General features: G+C 40.1%; 1 protein-coding gene across 1 annotated transcript in view; it reads right to left on the bottom strand.

Annotated features, from left to right (window-relative positions):
• UBAP2 (ubiquitin associated protein 2) overlaps positions 1-15,159 on the bottom strand; it is a 145,190-nt gene extending 130,031 nt beyond the window's left edge. The window contains 1 exon segment of the mRNA XM_043997667.1: positions 15,028-15,159. The gene's annotated coding sequence lies outside the window, so the exon portion shown is untranslated.
• Between the last annotated feature and the right edge of the window lie 9,274 nt (positions 15,160-24,433).

Here is a 24,433-nt window from a genome sequence, read left to right as displayed (position 1 = left end):
GTTTGTTTTTTGTTTTGAGTGAGGCAATTAGGGTTAAGTGACTTGCCCAGGGTCACACAGCTAGTGTCTGAGGCCAGATTTGAACTCAGGTACTCCTGACTCTAGGGCCGGTGCTCTATCCACTGTTCCACCTAGCTTCCCCTTCCTTTCTCATTTTAACTGCATTAGATTTGTTTGTGCAAAATCTTTAAAATTTTATATAATCAAAATTGTTTTATTTTCTGTGACACTCTCTAGCAACTTATTTTCTTGGCTAAATTCCTTATACAGTTTATTTTTTTTTTTGGTATCTGACTCCATTCTCCCCTAAAAGTAAAACAGTTAACCCTGAAAAACAATTTAAAACTATGCCCAAAGAAGTAATGAACCATGGACACACCCAGTGATACTACTAAGTCTATGCCCTCAAAGTGGTCAAAGAAAGAAGAAAAGACACGTATATACAAAAATATAGCAGCTCTTTTTGTGGTGGCAAAGAACTGGAAAATAAGGGGATATTCATCAAGCAGACATAATAGTGAATAAATGTAATGACATAACTGTGATACCATTAAGAAATGATAGAAGGGATGGTTTCAGAGAAATCTAGGAAGACATATGACCTGATTCAGAGTGAAATAAGCAAAAGCAAGAGAACAATTTATACCACAGCAACACTTTAAAGACAAATAATTTTAAAGATTCAAGAACTCTACAATCAATGCAATAACCAATCACAATTTCAAAGGACCAATAATGAAACAATGCTCCCTACTTCTTGGTAAAGAAATGATGGACTGGGGCAGCTAGGTGGCTCAGTGGATAGAGCACTGGCCCTGGAGTCAGAAGGACCCGAGTTCAAATCCAGCCTCAGACACATGACACTTACTAGCTGTGTGACCCTAGGTAAGTCACTTAACCCTAATTGCCTCACAAAAAAAAAAAAGAAAAGAAAAGAAAAGAAATGATGGACTCATTGTTCAGAATGAGGCAACTATTTTTGACTCGGCCAAATTTGGAATATGTTTTGCTTGACTTTGTGTAATTGTTACAAAGGATTTTTTTTCTTTTCTTTTCTTTTTACCAAAGGGGAAGCATCATAAGAGGGAGAGAAAATAAATTTTTGTTCAATAAAAAAGAATTTTTTAAAAAGTGGGATGGCTCTGTTAATAAATGATTACAATAATGTTCAGAAATCACAGAATCATCAAGTCGGAAAGGCTCTCAGACTATCTAGTCCAACCTATTTCATATTAAGATTCCCCCCCCCACTTCTCTCCCCACTTTCTCCCTCCGCAAAAAAACCTTATAAATGACAAATGATCATTTAGCCTTTGAGGGAGAACCCAATAACTCCTGAGGCAGCCCATTCTACTTTTAGCTAGCTATAATTATCAGTAAGATTTTCTTAAGTCTAAATATGCCTCTTTTAAACTTACACCCACTGTTCCTAGTTTCGACCTCTGGAACCAAGCAAAACAAGTTTAATTCCCCCTCTATTATGCTGCTCCTATGTGTTCTTTCTCCAGACTAATAGAACATTATTTAAAAACTAAGCCATTACACAGAAGCACTATCAGTTTATTACATACTAGGGATCAAATCTGCTCTCAATAAACATTTCTGAATCATGAGAGTTATAAAAATAGGAAAATGTTTCAATATATTCACTTTAAATAAAACTTTTAAAGAGGGAATCTAATTCATATTATTTGACCATAATTCAAAACTCCAATAGTTAAAAGTTTTCAGAATACTTATGCCTTGTATACTACCATAAAATTGTGGAAATGATTCAAGGGTAAATGAATTAAGAGTACAAAACTAACTTTTACCAACTTATCATAAAATAAAGACCTTGGGCAGCCTAAGACAAGACAGAATTTCTGCGTGACTTTTTTCTTCTTAAAATAAATAGAGCTTTGTTAGTAAAGCAGAATACTATCAAAGTCCAGCTATGTGCACTATCTTTGGACTACAGGAATACCACTTATCCTTATAGTCTACCTTTCTTCAAGTACCCACCCCAACCTTGGCTTCAATTCAACTACCCTGAAAAAATTGTTCCAAAGAATTCCTAGAATAGAAACAGATAGGAGCAACAAATACTAAAAATAACCCAGTGAAGATTCAGGCATATCTGGAGATCTTGAATTGTTGGAAGCACTAGCTTATGAGATTCTACTTTCCCCCATGCTCTGGTTTTAATTGTTTTCTTCAGTTCACAATATAAGCAAGAACCTTTGGTTTTAACTAAATCCTATGTAAATCATAGTATGATTACAATGCAAGAACTATATTACATTTATAGCATAAAACTTGTTTTGTACTGTCAAGCAAACTAGTTCAAATGTAGAATCAGATGATATCTAATAATTATGTTAAAATACCTCCTATACCAGAGGTATCAAACACACAGCAGCCCACAATACTCCTGAATGTGGCCAGAACCAGATTAAAATGTAATTGAGAAATATTTAACTAAATAAAAATGCAATAAAACAAATACTCTATTTCAAAAATAGGCCAATATGCAGCCCACAGGGATCCTTATATACCGTTAGATGACCCCATTTCTATCTGAATTTAATAATACTTCTGGAAATGACTCCCCCCCTGTAATGACTGGAATGACGCCACCTGCTGGAGAGTTACTGTAGGAAAGCTCTGCCATGAGAAGAAGGTATCTGAGGGCAAGCCATGCGGCTTTCCGTGGCATCACCCCCTCTTAGCCAGGATCAAAAGAGAGAGGCTTCCTTCATCCTACAGAATATTCCCAGTTACCCTAATTTTTCCTACCTCACTTCTTTCATACTCCAAAATAGGCTCCACCCTAACAACATTCGGATTTGAAAATTTAATAGTTTGAGGTAGGATCTAACCTATACCCTTCTGTACACCTACACTTTCCTGTCTCCCACCACCACCAGCAAAAGTATACCTAAAATATCCCCTCCTCCTTCAACTTGAATCCTTGTGATTCAAAAACATCAAACTCTATGAAAATCCTTTTCCCGAATTACCTTCAACCACCATTCACATTAGCCCTATTGCTCCCTAGTCCCTATGTACCTCTGTTCTCCCACTAAAATCTCAAACTCAGCTTGCATTAGTAAAACAAAAAACCCCTTCATTCATCTTCAGAGTCTTCCTCTCTCACCTCATCTCTTGGCACCAATTGAAATCTGGCTTTCCTCTTAAGTTTCCACCCAATCTACAGGACCAAGATGAAAAGGAAGTATGTTCCTTATTCTTTGATGCCACTTACAGCACACCTCCTTTACCTCATATCCCCCTCCATACACTGAAAAGGGCAATGCCTCCTCTTTTAAAGTTCATAACATCCAATTATATCAACCTGTCCCAATTCTCTACTGGAGGTTCTTAAACCTGAAGCACTGGGGCAGCTGGTGGTGCAGTGGATAGAGTACCGGCCCTGGAGTCAGGAGGACCTCAGTTCAAATCCAGCCTCAGACACTTAACACTTACTAGCTGTGTGACCCTGGGCAAGTCACTTAACTCCCACTGCCTCACTAAACACAGCTTATTCCTCTCATTTGGCAGTTTTTCTAATACATATTTCTATAACTGTACTTCAATATAATTCGTTTCCTTTGCAATCCTATATATTTCATGCATTTAAAAACATTATTCTTAAAAATTTTAAATTAAATTTTAAAAAGGGGCAGCTAAACACAGCTTATTCCTCTCACTGATCACAATCTCCTGTCTTCTTCCATTTTTCCCACTGCCTCAAATCTCAAGAATTTCTTGGGGCAGCTAGGTGGCAGTGTGTGGATAAAGCACCAGCCCTGGATTCAGGAGGACCTGAGTTCAAGTCTGACCTCAGACACTTGACACTTATTAGCTGTGTGACCCTGGGCAAGTCACTTAACCCTCATTTGGCCCACCCCACCCCCCCCAAAAAAATCAAGAATTTCGTCTTAAATCACTCCATATTTTCCCAGTCTAGCAGCCTTGTTCTGTCTTCCCTTCCCTTTCCAATCTTGACTCAGTTACTTCAAACAAGGCACTTAAAAACAAACATTCTATGATATAAATAAAGTTATGGAAAGAAGCACTAATTATCAAGAACCACATGAAAGTGTTCAAAATCTCTAACAAGAAAAACCATGTAATCACCAGAGAATGAAAATTAAAATGATAAACCGCTGAGATACCACTTTATGCCTATCAAATTAGCACACATAATAAAGAGATAGAATAGTTAATATTTATTTACATAAAGCTTTATGGCTTCAAAGTGTCATATTTTGTTTCATTTAATCACAATATTCAATGCTGCTTTGGCTGTATCAAGAGGCAGGTTACTCATTAATGTGAATTCATTCAACCAAAAGGTTGAAAGCAATATGGTAGTAGTGGGAAATGACAGCACTGTTTTGTTTTTTAAGCATTAATATAAAACATCTTTTAAAAATCAACAAGGGGGCAGCTAGATGGCGCAGTGGATAGAGCACTGGCCCTGGAGTCAGGAGTACCTGAGTTCAAATCCGGCTTCAGACACTTAACACTTAGTAGCTGTGTAACCCTGGGCAAGTCACTTAAACCCCAACTGCCTCACCAAAAAAAAAAAAAAAACCCAACAAGGATTACATATTCTAGCTGTGTGACCTTGGGCTAGTCACTTAACCCTCATAGCCCCACCCCCACCCCTACAAATCAACAAGGATATCTTTGGCCAGGATAGATGCCTAAACACAGACAGGCAAGTCCAGCTCCCACAAACCTACTCTACCAAATCACACTAGACCAAATAATATCAAGAAATCCAATAACAAACTAAAGTTAGTGATTTCTTCCATGCAAGAACTACAGAAAAAATTAGATCTGAAGCACAAAAGGACAAAAGGAAAAGGGCCCACTAATCAAAGCTGGTACCATCCTAGTCAAACAAGCAAAAAGCTTCCGGGCCTGACAGTGAATAAGCCAGAGACTTGGGCATCTACCTACCTATCTTTATGCTTTACAGATGGATCTCTGTAAATTTATAGCTAGCTCACTCTCACACTCTCTCTCTCCCCCCCACATATATATACCTAGATATATATGTACATACATATGTACATGTACGTGTGTGTACACACACACACACACACACACACACACACACACGAGGGGTGGGGGGAGATAAATGGACAGACCTCCCTAGGCAATAAAAGCCAACAGCTTCCCAGAGAAAACCACAAGATGGTAAGAAACTCATAGCAATGAACTTAGAAGCAAAGCCAGGACTGGGACAACTTATAAGGGCCCAGGGGGTCCAAGGTTCCTAGTTCTATGCTCTGAGACACCATAGAGGTCAGCACTGAAAATCCAAAACTCAGAACCTCAAAGATCTTCAGAAAACAGATCAGCACAAAAACACAAGTGACTCAAGCGGAGACCAACCTCTGGAGGAAACAAATAATTTACCCAAGGAGAGTCACTACAAATTAGAATGGATGGGGCAGCTAGGTGGCGCAGTAGATAAAAGCACAGGCCCTGGATTCAGTAGGACCTGAGTTCAAATTCAACCTCAGACACTTGACGCTAGCTGTGTGACCCTGGGCAAGTCACTCAACCCTCATTGCCCCACCCCACCCCCCCAAAAATAGAACAGACAGAAGTCAATGACTTCATGGAATAGCAAAGTAATGCTAAAACAAAATCAAAAGAAAGAAAAAGCAGAAAATATAAAATATATTTTTTAAAAGATCTAGAAAACAAGTTAATGAAAGATTAAGAATCACTGGAATTCCTGAAAAACCATTTTTTAAAAGCCCAGACAATATATTTCAAGAATCACAAATGAAAACTGGCTGGACTTATTAGAACCACTGGGCAAAGTAAAGCTTGAAAAAATCCACCAATCACCTCCTGGAAGAAACCTCAAAAGGAAAAATTCTAGGAATATTACTGCAAAAATCTAAAACAGCTTCCACTTCAAAGAAAAAAAATTGCAAGTAGCCAGAAGAGTTCAAATACCAAGAAACGAATGAGAATCAAACAAGAGCAGGCAGAGCTTCTACTGCAAAGAACTCTTGGAATACATTCACTGCTAGTTTCATATAGCATTAAAGTTTACAAAGCACTTCACAAATATCATCTCATTTAACCAGCACCACAATCCTGAGGGGCAGATGCATTAGGATCCCCCATTTTACAAAAGAGGGAACTGGGGCAGAGGTTAAGTCATTTGCCTGTGGTCACACAGCTAGTGCCCAAGAAAGGCAGGATTTGAACAAGTCTTCCTGATTCCATGTCCTGCACTCTGTCCACTTCACCACCTAGCTGTCTTGATTCCAAAAGGAGAAACATACAGGCCTAAAATGAAGGCTCAATGACTCTGCAAAGTTAAGAATAATGAGCAAGATGGGGGAGAGAATGGATCTCAAATGGAATAGAGAACTCTCTGGCATTTCTGATGAGAAGCCCAGAGGTGAGTACTTACTCGGGAAGTAAAAGGAACACACTAACCTTTCTAGAAGGAGTAAGAAGCAGAACTTTCAATTTTCACAATAAGGGTATATGAAAAGAATATATAAACAGAGGAAAGGGTAGGGAAACATCAAATGAATCTCACTCTTCTTTACTGGATAAAGGAGGGCTGAAAGCAAAGAATTTTGGTGCAGAAATATATCAAATTCAACAGAAAAAAATTAAGCAGGAAGAGGAAAAGGAAGGGGTTAAGAGGAAGTACAACAATGGGAAGGATGCTCCAAATCAGTATTAATTCAAGGTGAATTAAAGCACCCCTGAGGTTCTACCTTACACTCATCAGACTTGGGGGAAAAAAACAAAGGCATGCTGGAGAGTTTGGGGAAAACAGGAAAACTAATGCACTGTTGGTGAAGCTGTGAATTAATTGGTCCAATCATCCTGGAAAGTAATTTGTAATTACATTCTTCACCTCCTCCCAATCACTAAACTTCTACCCAATAAGGCTTTCCTTGACAATTCCAACTTATATCTATCTCCCTCTCCTCAAATCACAAGTACTTGCATCTTTTCATTGCTTAATCATATACTGTCTTATATATGCATTAATCATTTTTATTAGTAGTATCCCCAAATAAAATGGAATGGAATACTATTGCAATTTAAGAAATTCTAATATGAGAGACAGAAGATATGAAGTAAAGGAAAGAAAAGTAAACCAGGAAAATAACATATACAATGATAATGTAAAAGAAAAAAAATAAACCATACAACACAAAGCTTTATGCTGTATAATTATAATGACTGTACTTGTTCCAAAGAAATGATGAAGGGGCAGCTAGGTGCCACAGTGGATAAAAGAACTGGCCCTGGATTCAAGTCACTTAACCCCAATTGCCTCACCAAAAAAAAAAAAAAAAGTGATGAGAAAAATGCCTATGAAAGATTTGGTTGATTTGCTGGTTAGTTTTGCTGAAATGCTCTCCTCCCCCCTCTTATTCTTTATTATAGGGAATGGTTCTTTGGGCAGGGAAGACAAAAGTAAAATTAAAATAGCTAACTAATAATGGCTATCTTTTATACAGCACCTCAAAGTTTGAAAAATACTTTAGACAGATTATTTCACTTGATCCTCACAAAAATTCCCATTTTACAGATGAGCAAACTGAGGTCTAGAGAGGTTAGGTGACTTGCCCAGACAGATCACACAGCTATTGTCTGAGGCAGAAAAGTAATCCTAAATGCCTTACAGCTGCCTAATAACTAGAAAAAGATTAAAAACTGGCTTCTAATACAATGATCCAAGGTAATCCCAAAGGACTATTGAAACAAACTATCCACCTCCAAAGAAAGAACTGATATTGATGGAACAGACTGAAGCATGCTAGTTTTCACTTTCTTTCATTTTTTTTCCTTTTAATCAAGTTTTCTTGTACAAAATGTTACAATATGGTAATGTTTTACACAATCATACATGTTTAACCCATATCTGTTTGCCACCTCAGGGAAGGGGGAGGGGAGGGAGGGAGGGAAAGAGGGGTAAAAACTGCAATCCAAAACTAAAACTAAAAATGTTTATTATTTTCAAAAACTGGCTTCTGGGATTTCAATGTTATTTAAATGAATAGTTTTCATGAAGATTACAGATTTGCCCAAAAATGTTTCTAAACAATGACTTAAGATCATAATATTATCAAACTGTACTGATTAAAACAAAAGCTAGCTCAGTGAAAAAGGGTAAGGAAAGAACAGAACAACTGAAAACACGAGCCAAGTATCTGATAAACCTAAGAATATAAGTTATTAGGGTAAGGTCTCCCTTTTCGACAAGAACTACTGTGAAAACTGGAAAGCTACCAAAAACTGGTTTCAGGTCAACATTTTGTACTGTATATCACAATAAGCACCAAAAATGAAAGGTCACACCACAAAACAGAAGAAAATTAGAACAATGTATCTTTCAGAACTATGGCTAGGGAGAAAACTTTTTAACTAAAGAGATACTATAAAATGAAAAGCCTTGACACAAATAAAATCAATGAATATATATAACTAGAAGATAGAGTGGGAAAAATATTTGTATCAAATATCCCAAAAAACCCTAATATGCAAAACATATTTTAAAAAATGACAGAGGGGGTGGCTAGCTGGTGCAGTGGATAAAGCACCGGCCCTGGAGTCAGGAGTACCTGAGTTCAAATCCAGCCTCAGACACTTGACACTTACTGTGTGACCCTGGGCAAGTCACTTAACCCCCATTGCCCCGCAAAAACAAACAAAAAAACAAACAAAACAAAAAAATGACACAGAAATTTGGCATCAAGAGCCATCCCAAATAGATAAGTGCTCAAAAGACATGAATGGTTTTCAAAAGAACTGCAAAACTAAAATCTAAATGGGTAAATGAAAACATGCTCCGAACTACTAAAAGTAAGAGAAACACAAATAAAAAAACTTAACTGACACCATACGAATTGACAAAAATGATATAAGATGGTAGTAGTCAATGAGGGCAGGGCTATGAGAACACAGGCATACCATTACACTGTTGGTGAAGCTGTTCTAGATATCAATTAAGCAGCACTCCTTGTGGAGGCAAAGACTTGGAAACAGTGAATACTACTGACTAGGAAATGCACTAAAAACACTGAAATATGAGTGTATATACTATTGTTCAATAAATGTTCATACTAATGTTCAATAAATGACAAACGAGAAATTCAGAAAAACATGGTTTGTATGAACTGTGGTTTAATGGTTTATATGAACTGAAGCAAAGTGAAATAAGCAGAAGGAAACCAAATTTAAAATGACCACAGTAATTCTGGTACAGTGTAAAGAACACTAGCTCTGGAGACAAAAGATTCAGATTCAAAACTCACCTCTGATGTTTACTACCTGTGTGATCTTGGACAAGTCATTGAAACTCTCTAGGTCTCGTTCTCCTGATCTGTTACAAGAAGGGGTTGGCCCAGACAGTTTCTAAGGTCCCTCTCAGTTAGTTCTAGGAGAACAGTCAGATGTATATGGAAAAAAAACAAAAAAACACTAAAAAGAAGTAAGCTCCAAGTAACTGAGAGAAAAAAAGATACAGAAAACAGATCTACTTCTTGCCACAGCCACAGCTGCTACCTCCTCAACCACCCCCACCCCAGTCTGCACCCCAGCAGAGAAGCAGAAGACCACTAGTACAAATTACATACAGTAAAACTCATTTTATTCATTTCATCTCTGGTTTTTGTTTTTCTTTGTCATGAGGAAGGATTCAATCTGAAGGGATATGTGTGAAATGAGTGATATAAAATCAATCAAATGCTGGAGTACAAAAGATAACAACAGAAATGAAACAGCCCGTTCTCAAAGAGTTTACATTCTATAGAGGAGACAAACATGTCTAAAAATGAACACAGGGTAGGGACAGCTAGGTGGCGCAGTGAATAAAGCACTGGCCCTGGATTCAGGAGGACCTGAGTTCAAATCTCAGACACTTGACACTCACTAGCTGTGTAACCTTGGGCAAGTCACTTAACCCTCATTGCCCTACCCAAAAAAAACCAAAATCAAAACAAACAAACAAAAAAATACAAGGTAATGGGGGGGGGGTTTGGCTAGAGGAGGGAAGGCCTGCTAAAACAAAGACTAGGAAAGACCATGTGTAAGAGGTAGCATTTAAGGTGAGTTCATACAAACAAAAGCCTTTTTAAATTTAAAACCCTACACTGATTTGGTACACTTTGAGCAAAAGGATTCACTGAATAAAGTGCCTATTGGTAATGGGATATACACAAAATTTGACTATCAGAGGTTAACATTTCTGTCAAGGACCTCTAGAGCAGTCTGGTGAAGGAAATGGACTCCTCGAGACGTTTTAAAATGCATGTAATATATAGAATTACAAAGGAAGCCAATTATACTGAAACATAGTTATAAAAAAAGTTCATGAACCCTTGCTTTAGATAAAACGTAGCTGATCTTATTTGAAAGAATGGTTCTCAAATTATATATTATGTTACTTCAAGGTTTACAAAGCATTTCCCCACAGACAAGAAAACTAAGGTTCATCCCCCAAATCCCAGTTTGAGATCAAAATTAGTATATAGTATATAGGTTGTTTATACATAGTTTGTACGCTGTCTTCCTCATTAGAAGGTGAGCTGCTTAAGAACAAGGACAATCTTTTGACTTTCTTTGTATAACCCCAGAGGGCATAGCTCAGTGTCTGGCTCATGGTAGGTATTTAATAAATCTTTGTTGACTGATTCCCATTCCTTAATTTCTTTACTTTAAAAAGCAGGTATTGAAGTGCCAGGTCCTTTCCATCTTAACCGCAATCATCTAAACTTGAATACCTAATATTCACTAAGACTTAAAAAGGTAGTTACAGCACTTGGAAATCAAATTAGCATGACCAATAAAAGGTACTATTCATATTCACTGTAAAATAGAAGGCATTACTAAGCATTAAACATATTCAAAATGGTTCTTAGAGCCTGGTATCAAGCTATAAAAAAACCTTTACAAAAGAAATAACAAAGTAAAACTAACTTCAGAACTAATGAGGATTGAGCCCTGACAATTTCAAGGCAACATTCTGAAGTTAATGCCGTGTCCTCACAGCAGAGCTAAGGCCACTAACTACATCAGTTTTCAGTTTGAGGGACTACAGAGCTTGACCAGTTTCTACAGTTACTCAATTGCAAAACACATTCAGCTTAAGTGAATCACAAAGTTAAGATGTATTACATTTCTTTCACCATCATCAAATTCAGGGCACAAAACAAAAAGAATCTTAATGGACCTTATTTTCTCTTCTTACCAAGAAAGAAGCTGGAATGTCCTTAACACACTGCACAGAAGACAGCTCCCATGTGACTATATTTTCCCTCCTACATTTAAAATGAAAAATAGTAGGAAGCAGTGAGAAGCAATCCTTAGGGGCATTTCCTTTGGCCTCCTTGTTTCCTCTTCCCCCATCCACCCAGAAGAAATGACTCTCCTATTCCTCTCAGGCACAGTCTAAGAAAAAGTCATCTCTTCCCTGAATCTTTTAAGTAGTGGGTGAGGTGCTGCATATGAAACAACTACTGTTAGCAGCAGAAATACAAAAATCAGCTTAATTATGACAATTGGAATGGAGAAGATCAATATCTTTCTCTTCATAGAAATGGGAAAACTTCACTGAATTAGAAGTAAATGCATGACTAGCTGTGTGACCATGGGCAAGTCACTTAATCCCAATTGCCTCACCAAAAAAAAAAAGTAAATGCATGGGGCTGGGCAAAACCTTTAACCCAGTATTAAGACTTCATGGTAATGAGAAGTCACAGAAAGGGATTTAATTCAAGATTCTTAGAAAAAAGGATGTTGGGGGGGGGAGCTATTGTTAGAAACTCTAGTTATTCATTTTCTGAGGGTAAAGGAGCAACTCCTCTGTTCCCCACCTCTATCTCCCAAAATAAGGGAATACCTGTAATAATCAGAAAGAAGAAGCCTCAGAATCTGGTCAAGACTTGAGAGTGTGTCTGTGTGTGCGCGAGCACACACACTTTTTCTGCAATCTCATAAGCTCCTAAGGGTTCAACAAATCACCTCTATGCAGGTAACCCAGGGCCTCCTTATCCAACTCCAGTATCTCTCCTGAGCGCCACCTGCATCACCAACTATTGGTTATTTCCAAATGAATGTCTCACAGGCATCTCTGACTCAGAATGTCCAAAACACAACTTTAGTCTCAAAACCTCTTTCCTATTTCTGTTGGGGACAACGCATGCAGTAACCCAGGTTTTACTACCTCAGGGTTTTCCTCACCTCATCCCCCTCCCTCATAAGTTATATACAATTGGGGCAGCTAGGTGTCGCAGTGGATAAAGCATGGGTCCTGGATTCAGGAGGACCTCAGTTCAAATCTGGCCTCGGACACTTAATACTTACTAGCAGTGTGACCTTGGGCAAGTCACTTAACCCCAATTGCCTCGCCTAAATAAATGAATTTAAAAAAAAAAGTTATACACAATCAGGTGACAATTTTACATGTACAAATCTCTCTGACAACCTTCCCTTCTCTCACTCACAAAACTTACCCATCACACCCATACTACAATGATCTCCTAATTGGAGCTCTGAATCAAGTCTATCTCTTCTCTTTAGTTTATCCTCCACACAATAAGGAAACTGATATGTCTAAATCACAAGTTTGAACACATGACTCTCCTGCCCAAGAATATATAGTGCCACTTTTTTTTGCCTCTAGGTTAAAATATGAACTCCTCTGGTTGGCTTTTAAAGTCCTTCACAATCTGGCCATTGGTTTATTGCATATTGTTTTCTTTCACCATGTATGTCCAGCCAAACTAGCCTACTTAACAGTTGGTTCCCCCACATGACATTCCAACTCCTGTCTTCATGCCTTTGCCTTCCATGTTCCCCATGCTTGGATTCTACTCTCTTTTCACCACCACCTGATAGAATTCCCAACTTTCTCCAAAGCTAAGTTCAGGTGTCACATCATGCAGGAAGCCCATCTTGATTTCCCCTCCCCCTTAGCCCCAGGTGCCAGAATTCCAGGGAAATCACTGTGTATTTAATTTTTCTACATACATACCCTAGCCCCTACCCCCAAAACATAAGCTTAACAAAATTTCCTTTTTCTCTTTGTATCCTTAGCACACAGAAATCATTTGATAAATACTTGCTGAATTGAGGAAGGTATTGGTAGGAGAAACTGAGTGATAAGGATTGCTGCATAGTGTGCTCCAACCCAGCAAATTAAAGAAAAGAAAACCAAGCAAAAAAACAAAACTTAATTTAATTGGCATTCTTAGAGAAAAATGAATACCAAATTATAACACGAGAAAAACAGTAAACATAAAGGAGAATGGGAAAGCAATAACAGACATTATTTAGGAAAAGAAGTACCAAGGGAGTTAAGGGAGTCAGGTGCCTCTCCCTGCCTAAAAAAAAAATGGGAGACCTTTAGACATGCTTTTAAAATATTATAGTTTTGCTAGCATCCTCAGGTGGGAAAAAAACGACATGAATCTTGAATATAATCAGAATACCAATAACCTGGGTAGAAAAGGTAAATACATATGAATGATAGCGCTAGGGGCACAAAAAGAAGATTAGGTCATGCAGTTACCAGAGCAAGAAAGGGACTAGGGTGAGGATAAGCAGGAGAAAGCACTGACACAGCCTAGAGAAAAACTGAATTCAGTAGATGTCAAAGAGGGATCAGAGTTGTGTAACTTGAGAAGATGGCCAGGCAACTAATTAGGTTGAGAGCCAGAATTAAACCAGGGGAAAAGTATGGAAAGTAGGGCTGAGCTGAACCCCAAGGAGTTTGTGAAAGGAGATGAGAGAGAACACTAGGATCCAATAAACTGATAAAGTTGGGTTCCTTGAGTGAGTATACTTTAAGGGGGATAATTAAGTTGCACTTCAAGCTATATAAGAAGTCTTAAGGTATACTGTCTTCAAAATACAATGTATGTGAAATGAAATTCACAAGTCTAGTTCACGCTGAGCACCGGAAAGGATGATATTAAGGAGGCTTATCAGACTTGAAAGTTCTAAACTTCAGAATATTGAAATATAGTTGAAAGTTCTAAACTTCAAAATATTGGGTTGAAAAGAAAAGAGCCTGGGACCCAAGAACTAGACTGGGAAAACCAGGGTAAGGCTAAGCTAAAGTACTTAGGTGGGAAAGAAAAGAGTGCAGAAAGCCACACCCTCCAGAGTAGAGATCGGCAACTGTAGTAAAGAAGAAAACCAGCCCCCAGTGGTGGATGGAGTAGATAGATGTATGGGTAAGATGGCAGTTTGGGAAACTGTAAACACAGATGCCTTAGGTGGAGTGCCCAGATTGGGAAATCTAAAAGGCGGCCTCAGAGATAAATGGGGGGAAGGGGAGGGAGAAGGGGAGGGGGAGGGGTTAGGAAGGATGATGATGGATTGAGAAAAGGGTGGCCGGGAATCGGGTAGGAGCCAAATGCCCACGGTGAGAGTGTGGTAGGAAAACACCTAGTATGTGCAATTATTGGGAGACCAAGGCAGCTGAGTTTCGAGGAAGGGGGAGAGGGCATTCAGTCCTTCCCCACCCCCTTGGGGGGTGGGCAAGGAGAAGCCAGGCCTCGGGGTGGGGTGGGAGGCCAGGTCGTGGACCAAGGTGGGCCTGGTTTGGGGAGGGGGGTGGGTAGGACAGGGCCCCGAGAAACCACAGGGGTCCGCAGAATCTGGGGTTCAGTGAAGATGGTCGGCGAGGGGGGGGAAAGAGAGACGAAAGAGGAGGGTGAAACGACGGAAGGCATTACCGCTGCTGCTCCCGCCGCGCCCCGGACCAGCCGCCGCCGCTCGTTACCTGCCTATGTGCCTCTCACAAAGCAGCGGCGGCCGGGGCCCCGTCACGTGACCCTGCCACGTCATCGGCGGGGGCGGAGCCTGGGGAGGAACCCGCCTCCCGCCTTCTTTCCCCTCCCCCAGCCCTTTCCTCCGGACCCCAGGACACGCGCTAGTCCGCGCCCCCCCCCCCCTCGCCCTCTCGCTGCGCTCCTCTTCTGCCTCCGCCTCCCCCCACCCTCGCCCAGACACCGAACAAAAACTGAGAGGCACCCAACGAGGCTGGTGGTGAAGAAAACAGCTGAGAGGGTGTGTGGGGCCAGACCAGGAGGCACAAGGATTAGGACTGGGAGGAGTAATGTTACAAACCGCAGCCAGGCTTAGGCTTCCCACAAGTCCAACTCGATGTCGCGAAGTGATGACATCACAAGGCAGGCAGTCCCTCCCCTCCCCCTTTCCTCTCCCCTCCGCCCCGGACGGTAGACTTCCCGGTCACATGATTAGGGGGCCATTTCCTCAGCAAAAAGAACCGTCACCCAACGCGGCACTCCCAGGGACTACCACTCCCAACATGCACCACTACAAAGCCGCGTACTATGACGCTCCCCCCTCTCTCCACCCCCCCACCCCTCCCAGAGAGGCAGCATGGTGTTTTGTAAAGAGAGCTGGACCTAGAGTCGGAAGAGAATTCGGTTCAGATCCCTCCTATGACACTTGTATGTGACCCAGGACGAGTCACTCCGCTTCCCTGCTGAGTGTCAAGTTTCCCCCTCCATCCTCGGGAGGATAATACCCTACCTCGGAAATAGCGTATGGAAAGCGCGCTTTGCAAACCTTAAGGCGCTATTGTGAATGCGAATGTCAGCAGCCTTGGCAGGTAGTGCTTAAGAGTTCGGAGCGTTCCCGAAGAGAAGTGGGAGGGTGAAAAGGAGAGGGGAAGTCCCCGTTTCCGGGAGCCATCGCGCCCCGACCAATGAGAGAGCCGAGGCTCGGCGCCAGCTCTGGGCACGTTCGATAGTGCGTCCGCTCAGCGCAGGGGATGCCGGGAGACGCAGTGACGTTTGAGGGGGTTGGGGAGAGGGGCGCGCGCGCACCGGAGCCCCTAGGCGCCCCACGCCACGTTTCCAACGGCTGTCTTTGGTCCGGGTTCCCCATCCACTCTCCCTATTTGTTTATCCTTGACCCCGCGGCCTTAAAAACACTTTCCGTTTCTTCGGTTAGAAAAGCAAGCTAAGTCCTACCTCCCTGACCCTGGCGGGAGGCTAGAAAGCTATGACGATTGGAGGATGAAGCGGCCCTCCCACCCCCTCCCTGGGGATCCGTCCATCCTATGTCAGTCAGTCCGTCCAGCCTCCCATTCATCTCTCCCTGTAGACTACCCAGACTCCGCTTCACCGGGAGCGCCTCATCCCTCCCCTCCACAGGCTTGGAGTCTGGAGTTCCCTCCTCCTCTGGTTCCAAGTACAAATTTGAACCAAATTCCTCCTTGCCCTGCGTCTTTGGAGAAATAGACTGAAGACCTGATTCTGGGTGAGAGTCGTTAATTTGGGCAAATTAAGGACACCTGGCAGGAGAAGATATACACAAATAACCCGAAAATAAGGCAGTCATCAATCATTAATGATGTATTTCACTTGACCAAACAATTAGATGTTGAAGAGGGAGGAGAGGTTATTTCGTCTTGGAAAGCTACCCTTAGAAGTTTGGTAGAATTTTAATTATTTTGTTTTTTTGAAGGTACTACTGATAGAGCCTGGGACATTGAGAGGTAAGGCCATTTTGCCCAGTTTCCCACAGCCACTATGTCATATCTGAGGCAAACTCTATCCACTGTAATAAGATGCTTCCAGATTTTTGTAGAGCAGGAGTTCTTAGCCTTTTTTGTCCTGGGACCTCCTTGGCAATCCGGTGAAGTTTATGGAACCCATCTCATTGTTAAATGCTTAAAGTACATAAGAAAATTAGTATTGAAATGCCCTTATTAAAATACAAGGTGTCCCCAAAGTTTTGATGGAGTTAGAGCTGCACTCAGACCTAGGGAAAGCGGTATTTTAAAACAATTCGCTCCAGCTTAAGAGCCCCTGTGGTAGAGGCAAGAATATCAATAGATTTCAGACATTGAGAAGGTATCCTAGACACTGAGCTGAACAGCCTTGTAGAACTGGAGTGTGAACTAAATTCTCTGGTCCTGTTCAATGAAGTGAACTCCAGTGCCATCCAGTACACATTATTCAACAGTCCAGGCAAATGGAGAAATCAATAAAGCATTTAATTGAAACATACTTAAAAATATATATTAACCACTGCATTAAAATCATTCTCAATTGTGTTTTTTGGTTCAGACCTGTGATTTTATCTGATGGAGAAATGTAATAAACTGATGCACATCTTTTTTTTAAGTTTATTCATTTTGAACTTAAATATAAAAAAAAATCTCCATTAATGCAGCAAAACATGGAGGATTCAATATGGAACCATGAATCTCCATTTCACACTGTTTACTTTTTAAAAAACCACTATGTAATAAATACTACATGTTGTTTTCAAAACTACCCCTTTCTTTGCTGTGTGTGTGTGTGTATGTGTAAAACTATACATACTTATCAGTTCTTTGTAGTTGATTTGAGTATAATACTCAAAATAACAGATACAAATCTAAAGAAGTTTTAGATGCCTGGGAATTTGTTCAGTCATATCAGTCCGGTCTGGCAAGGATCATGGAGTAGTTTGCTATTTCCTTCTCCAGCTCATTTGACAGATGAGGAAACTGAGGCAAACAAGGTGAAATGACTTGCCCAGGGTCACACAGCTAGGAAGTATCCGAGGCCAGCTTTGAACAACAATTTATAGTCACAGCTGCTATGCTTCTGGGGCTGACTTGAACCCAGGATTGCTTGATCCCCAAGAACAGCTCTATCCTCTATTTAATCTCTCATAAACTAAAGGAAAATTATTCCGTGCTCTTTCATACATGTCAGGAACTTTCACATTTAGGATACACTGGAGAGAAGAATGCCTTGATTTTGATATTAGAGCATTTCTAAGCAGTTCTACCTGTTGAAGAAAACATATAAATACCCTGTATTTTAGGCATGTCTGCCAGAAATAATTTTATTTTATGTAACATTCTAGAACCAAGTATTTCCAGCCTAAAGAGAGAGCTGTCCGAACTGGCATGGTTCCCCACCCCCCACCCCCATCCCTTTGGACATGTCCTGTAATCCCAAGAGGGTTTGCAGTCACTTTTATAGAAATCTTGCAGAAGAAAATCATAACATGTTAAAATACAGTTTGGGGGTTAACATTTTAGGATATTGATCTAACAGTAGTCATCATTCCATTCTTACCATGACTATTTATTTCAAGGATTGAAAAAGGGTCTTCTCCCTGCAGGGAATATTGTGTTCCTTTCCCAGTGGAGGATAGGATGGAAGAAAATAAGAATTTGTTGTTGTTGTTGTTTTTGTTTTTGGTGAGGCAGTGAGGGTTAAGTGACTTGCCCAAGGTCACACAGCTAGTAAGTGTCAAGTGTCCGAGGTCACATTTGAACTCAGGTCCTCCTGAATCCAAAGCTGGTGCTTTATCCACTGTGCCACCTAGCTGCCCCCCAGAAAATAAGAATTTTTAAGTGCCTACTGATGCTTAGGCACTTTTAAATATATAGCAACCTTATAAGGTAGATGGTCAGGAAGAGATTATCCCTATTTCACAAATATAAAAACTGAAGAAGTAAGTGACTTTCCCAGTGTCACACATCTAGGAAGGCTCTGAGGCTAGATTTGGACTCATCTTCCTGACTCCAGATCCAGTGCTCTATCCAGTACACCACCTAGCTGTCAATAGGTCATGGCACTTCAGGACACTCCCATCTCTGGGCTCCAGGTATTTTCTCTGGCTATCCCCCATGCTTGGAAAAACTCTCCTTTCTTCACTCCAGCTACTGACCTCCCTGGCTTCCTTAAATTTCTCAACTAAAATCCCATCTTTTGCTGGAACCTCAAACCTTCTTAATTCTAGTGTCTTCCCTCTATTAATTCCTATTTTATCCTGATCTCTCCACCTTTAATTTGAAGGGACTATGCACCAATATCAGATTAATCTTTCTTTTTTTTTTTTTAGTGAGGCAATTGGGGTTAAGTGACTTGCCCAGGGTCACACAACTAGTAAGTGTTAAGTGTCTGAGGTCGGATTTGAACTCAGGTACTCCTGACTCCAGGGCCGGTGCTCTATCCACTGCGCCATCTAGCTGCCCCCCAGATTAATCTTTCTAACATCCGTTGTACAATTGTGTACATTCCTACAGCAGAAACCAGCTCAAAAAACCTAAGAATCCCTACTTATTTCTGAGTAAAATGTTAACTTTTTAGCTAAAGTAAAGCTTATTTTGTCTGTATTTGTTTGCATTTTTGTCTTCTTCATTGGATTGTAAACTCCAGGAAGGAAGGGACTGTCTTTTGTTTCTTTTTGTATCCTCTGCCCTGTGACAGTTAAATAAATGGATTTTGGGGGGAAAGAGGAGAGTGCTTCTATGAGTCAATAACCCAGTCACTTCAGAGAGTGGGAAAGGAGGTATTCTTTGCCTTAAGTTTTATTTCCACCTTTAATCCATTTCCTTAAGAAAAGCTTTTCAAGACTATTGATGAAACATACTATCCACCTCCAAAGAAAGAACTGATATTGAAGGAACAGGCCGCCACATGCTATTTTTCACTTTCTTTCATTTTTTCTTTTAATCAAGTTTTCTTGTATAAAATGACTTAATATAGTAATGTTTTACATCATCATATGTGTATAACCCATATCTGATTGCCTCCTCTGGGAGGGGAAGGGGAGAGAGGAAAGGAGGGATAAAAATTGGAACCCAAAACGATAAATAAAAATGTTTATTACATTTTAAAAAAAAAAGAAAAGCAAAGCCTTTTCAAGCTTATTTAACAGCATTTGCCAGGAGAAGGACCTAACAAGTCTGGAAAAGGCTTTTAAAAAAAATCAACAACTCTGATAGACTGGATTCTTCTCACCAATACAATGGTACAAGAAAGTTCCAAGGGACTCATGATGGAAAAGGCTCTCCAAATCCAGAAAAAAAAAACAGAACTGTGGAATATGGATGCTGATTGAACCATACTATTTTTTTTAATTTTTTGTGCTGTTGTTTTTCTATTTTGAGGTTTTTCCTTATTGTTCTGATTCTTCTCTTATAGCATGACTAATGCAGAAATATGTTTAATGTTGCTATGTATATATGTGTGTGTGTGTGTGTATATATATATATATATACACACACCTATATTGGATTGCCTGCTGTCTAGGGGAGGGAGGGAGGGAGGGAGAAAAATTAGAAATTTGAAATCTTATATAAACAAATGCTGAAAACTATCTCTACATGTAACTGGAATATAATAAAATACTTTTATATTTAAAAAAATCAAAAGTATTTTATTATTTCCAGTTATATGTAAAGATAGTTTTCAGCATTTGTTTTCATAAGATTTTTAGTTCAACATTTTTCTCCCTCTCTCCCCTCCCCCCTCCCCAAGGCAGAAAGCAATCTGATATAGGTTATATAAGTACAATCACATTTAACGTATTTCTGCATTAGTCTTGTTGTAAAAGAAGAATCAGAACAAAAGGGAAAAAACCTCAAAAAAAAATCAAAAGTAGAAACAGTATGGTTTGATCTGCCTTCAGAATTGGCAGTTCTTTTTTCTGGATGTGGAGAACATTTTCCGTCATGAGTTCTTTGGAATTGTCTTGGATCATTGTATTATTATGAAGTGCTAAGTCTATCACAGTGATTCATCATACAATGTTGCTGTTACTGTATACAATGTTCTCCTGGTTCTGCTCACTTCACTCAGCATCAGTTCCACTGAAGTCTTTCCAGATTTTTCTGAAATCTGCCTGCTCCTTATTTCTTACAGTGCAATAGTATTCCATTACATTCATATACCACAGCTTGTTCAGTCATTCCCCAATTGATGGGCATTCCCTTGATTTCCAATTCTTTGCCACCACAAAGAGAACTGCTATAAATATTTTTGTGCATGTGGGTCCTTTGGAAAAGGCTTTTAGACTAGAGAAATATTATTTCTTTGGTGCAGTTATATGGCACCGTGGATAGCATATTAGGCCTGGAGTTGGGAAGACTCATCTTCCTGAGTTCAAATGTGGCCTCAGACACTAGCTGTGTGACCCTGGAAAAGTCATTCTGTTTGCTTTAATTTCCTTATCTGTAATATGAACTGGAGAAGGAAATAGCAAACCACTCCAGTCTCTCTGCCAAGAAAACCTCAGATGGGGTCACAGAGGCAGACACAACTGAACAACAAATATTTCTGGAGAAACTAAAAAGAAAGTTTTTGACATGCTTTAACAATTGCTTCCTCTCAAGTCCTGCACTTCCATAGCTTTCACTCTGTCCCAAAGCTACCTCTTTACCATCACTTCCCAAATTTCTACTCCTAGAGTCCCTGTCTTGCCCCAAAGCCACCACCACCACTCACAGACCTCAGTATAGTTATTTACTTTAAACTTCTCCACTGCCATCTAGTGAAACTCTACTCTTCTGCTTTTCACTGCTTCAGTAAAGTGCTCTTATAGCTTCAGATTCCCTAGGCTGCTTGTACTTTGGTAGAAACCCCACAGAAGCACATCTCTAAAAGCTCTCCAGCTCATTATTTGGTCAATTTGATTTGTTTAGTTTTACCTGCCTCACAGCTGTGTCTCCAGCTTAACAGGAAGCTGCTGTGAAATGTTTCTTTACTTATTTCCACAGAGGGTTTCCACTTGACTCCTATGGATTAAGGCAAGTGGCTGTCCTTTTCTCCTCCATTCTCAAAGTCACTGAGCCACCCACTATCATTTTCAATGGCCAGAAAAATTTCTCTCCTTCCTGGTTTTTTTTACCTGTCACTTTGCAAAACATGCAAATATTCTTGACTTTGTAAGAAAGTGCAAAAACACTGATAGGGAGAGGTACAGGCCTAGCATTGCTAACATTCCTATCATTCCCATCAAAGCCATTATGCCTCTTTCATGGCAAAAAATCCAGAAATAAGAAAATGCAAGGGGTGTTGGTGGTAGGCAGAGATCAGATAGCAGATTATGGCTAGAGTGTAGGAAGGGAGATGGGCCTGAATGGAGCCATCTTGTAAAAGTCCTGAATAAAAAATTAACATTTTACTCAGAAGCAGGGAGGCTTAATATGTTTTGTTTTGTTTGCAGGGCAATGGGGGTTAAGTGACTTGCCCAGGGTCACACAGCTAGGTGGTGCAGTGGATAGAGCACCGGCCCTGGAGTCAGGAGGACCTGAGTTCAAATCCGGCCTCAGACACTTGACACTTACTAGCTGTGTGACCCTGGGCAAGTCACTTAACCCCCATTGCCTCACTAAAAAAAAAAACAAACAAACCAAAATATAAAAAAAAGAAGAAGAAGAAATAGGAACCCTTTGGAATTTTTTGAGCAGGTATCTGCTGTAGGAATGTACATGATCATACATGGATGTTAGATTTATTTGGCATTGGTGCATAGTCCCTTTAGACTAGAGGTGGAAAGATCTTTTAGAAGACTCTTAAATTGTACTGGTAATAAGGACCAAAGCAATAGAAATAGAATTTTGTCATTTTTTTGACAAAATATTTATTAAGCATCTACTCAGCTGAGTGCTGATAGGATTGCAAAGCATAATTCTAGTTCCCATGCACATGTTGATTAGTGTAAGGTGCAGTGAAAGGAAAATTAGTTTTTGATTCAGAGTGCCCAGGATTTACTACCAAATTGGATTTGGATTTACTCCAAAGTACTGCTTCCATGACCCTAAGCAAGACACGAACGCTCTTGACCTAAGGAAGAAGTTGAATTAGATGATCTCTAAAGTCCTTTCCAGCTCTAAATCAATACTAGTTCTCAGAGACTAGACATATTCCTTTTGTTACCATATCAATCTAAACCTTATCTCCTCAAAGCATTCTCTACCTCTACCCTCTTACCTGAAGGCCTCACCTCAGACTTCACTAAAAAAAAAAATTATTTACCAAAACTTCCCTTTTCTCCCTTCCATCTTTATCTGTTCATTCACTACAGTCTCTGATGGAGGTGGGCCTTCTCCTTGTCCAAGCCAATCTTCTCCCCCTTCCCCCCAGGGCTGGTGGCTTATAAAAGCCAATTTCTTTATTCGTGCCCTGGATCCCATCCCCTCATATCTTCTTCAGCAGATTATCTCTGATCTCCAATCTGCAACCTCTCCCCTATATTGTTACCTTCTTGGCTGCCTACAAACACACTCAAGACTCCCCCATCCTTAAATAATTCCTGATGTTGGCTAGAATTTAGGGTCAAATTGATTGTCCCAAAAGAATAAAAAGACTCAGTGACTCAGTTTCCCAAGTTTTATTGCAATACTGTGAGTGATCACAGGGAGAGAACCAGAATAGTGGAAAGGTATCTCTCTCCAATAGTGAAAGGAAAGACAGTTATATTTACAGTATGGATAAATTGATTATCAGTCTCATTATAATAATCTCCTACTTGGGGAGGTACAGGGAAGGGCCTGTCTTCATTATAATATTCTCCACCTTGGGGAGACAGGCTTATGTAATGATTGGAATGGCCACCTACTGGAGACTTGCTGTGGAGAGCTCCACCATGAGGAAAATGCCTCAGAGGCATTGTGGCTTTTCCTTGGCGTCAGGAAATGACGTTTGCTCATGGGTGCTGTCTATCAAGTCAACCAGCCAATCAACTGGAGGAGACAGGAAGGAGGAAAAGGAGCCTGCGCAGAGAGCGCGGCCCCTTTTGGCTTCCGGACTTGATGGTGGTGGCGGCAGAGGACTTCACAGGAAATTTGAGGAAAGATAGGAATGCCAGGCTGTTAGAATTCTGTTCTCAATCTTTTTCTTTCTATTTTCCAATAAACCCTTAAAAACCTAAACTCGTTTTATCAGTGATTTTTAGTCAGTTTCCCCCAAACTGGGGGAACACATTAGAATCCACATTTAGAATCTTAAATTACACACTTATGAATCAAGGCCAGCCCCTCTGCCAGCTCCAATATCAGGGCAAAATCATGGTGTGTGAGAGGTCAAGGAGGATGTTGGGATATTTTGTATGAACCAGCAGATATTCATCTTCAGCATCCTGATTCCCCTAACAACACCTGTGAGGCATAGCCAAAGTAACACTATGCATATTTTCCTATGTTTTGTAAATAATTTTAAAAGATTTTATTTCCATTTGCTCTGTGCTAAGTACAATTTTTTATTTTTATTTATTTATTTATTTGCTGAAGTGAGTCTACTGTTGCTTCTGTGGATTTTTTGAGGATTTTCTATTGTATTTTCCATAGTTTTCATTTTCTTTCTTTTAAATTTTTTTTTTTTTGGTGAGGCAATTGGGGTTAAGTGACTTGCCCAAGGTCACACAGCTAGTAAGTGTTAAGTGTCTGAGGCCAGATTTGAACTCAGGTACTCTTGAATCCAGGGCCAGTGCTCTATCTACTGCGCCATCTAGCTGCCCTTTTAATTTTTTTTTAAAGTTTAAATTCTTCAATTAATTTTTCTTTACATTTTTCAAGCTATTCAATTAATTTAGTGTGAGGAAAGGAGTGATAGTCGGACATAACTGCCACCATTCAAATTACATTCCTCCAGACCTGTTTGAGGACATATCATGTGGT

Source organism: Dromiciops gliroides, chromosome 1, assembly GCF_019393635.1.
Source record: "Dromiciops gliroides isolate mDroGli1 chromosome 1, mDroGli1.pri, whole genome shotgun sequence".
Lineage (NCBI taxonomy): Eukaryota > Metazoa > Chordata > Mammalia > Microbiotheria > Microbiotheriidae > Dromiciops > Dromiciops gliroides.
Note: the sequence above shows the minus strand (reverse complement) of the source record. Positions and strands in the feature narration are given on the sequence as shown.